Raw genomic sequence first — 1,202 nt, 5'->3', positions numbered from 1 at the left:
AGGAGCCGAGGGGAGCAGCCGAGCGGTGGCTCCATAGCTCAGTGGTTAGAGCACTGGTCTTGTAAACCAGGGGTCGCGAGTTCGATCCTCGCTGGGGCCTCGCTCTGCTTTTTAGCGGCCCCTCCCCTTCGGCCCCCCAGAAGGGCCTCAAATGCCCCAGAAGCTCCCCGCCTCTCCCGTGGGCAGGCAGTGCTGCGTGACATTCATTTCTCACGGAGCGGGAGGAGGGGTCTGATGCTGGCGTGGCAGCTGGAGGTGGGAGGTGCCCTGGGCCAAGGGCAAGTGGCACAAAGGCCATCCATTGCAGCTGGATACGACTGTGCACCTTTTCCCTGCCTCTCAGTCACTCGGACACTGGCAGCTTTTTCTTTTCAGGGGCCAGAGACCGGGCGCAAGAATTTATTGGGCTCGTTTTACTTGTAGGTTGTTCTGTGAAGAATAAAAGCTTCAGGTCCGAACCCTCCTCCCTGTTCTAAGAGAAACCTTTAGCTATAGGGCACGACCAAATGGAAAGCAGTGAGAAAAACACGTACATTTAATATATGACCCACTTGCATGAATAGGATGGCAAGTAAATCCATTCCAGCATCTGAGCTTCTTTCTTGGGCACAGGCTATGACCACAGGATCAGAGTGTACGAGTTAGAAATGTAGTCTAATAATGTAATTAACTTGTAATAGGGGGGGCCAAACATTGCTAAGAGCTGCAAAGTTTGTTTTGTGCTTACTGGTGCACACTGGCTCTTTAAAGACAGTCCAATTGCCTTGGGAATTGCCTAGTTTTGCAAGGTGACCCTTCGGTTTCAGCCAGTTACACTCAACAGAGTGCACGGTCCCAATTGCGTTACAATTAGGTGGCTGACATGGCAACACTCTTCCTTTCTACTTAATTTAAAAGTTCTCACATCAGAACGAACCGCAGGCTCAGCCGAGCTCTGGCAGAAGGAGTGTCCCCGTCACAGGGGTTGCAGCAGTGTCCTGGGAGCTCCATAACAGTCTGTACTGATTTGGAGATCCTGGTGATCGGGAACAATACAGCTTCGATTTCACATTGTTCAACAAGGCCTTGCTGTACTGCTGCAGTTGACAGGCAAGAAGGTTAAATGTTAAGGAAGGACTTTTCTTATTTAGTGTATATTGGGATTAGAGGGGAAGCATCATGGAAAATTTGAAAACTGTTCCATCAGCGTATATCTGGTATAT

At 50.0% G+C, this 1,202-nt stretch overlaps 1 non-coding gene across 1 annotated transcript; it reads left to right on the top strand.

The window, feature by feature from the left end:
- Positions 1-27: 27 nt before the first annotated feature.
- TRNAT-UGU lies at positions 28-100 on the top strand. Its single transcript has one exon. It is a non-coding gene; the product is annotated as a tRNA-Thr (tRNA).
- The last annotated feature ends 1,102 nt before the right edge of the window (positions 101-1,202 follow it).

The sequence above is a fragment of the Alligator sinensis genome, unplaced genomic scaffold (assembly GCF_000455745.1).
Source record: "Alligator sinensis unplaced genomic scaffold, ASM45574v1 scaffold943_1, whole genome shotgun sequence".
Lineage (NCBI taxonomy): Eukaryota > Metazoa > Chordata > Crocodylia > Alligatoridae > Alligator > Alligator sinensis.
The sequence above is the reverse complement of the archived record's forward strand: the minus strand, read 5'-3'. Positions and strand labels throughout refer to the sequence as shown.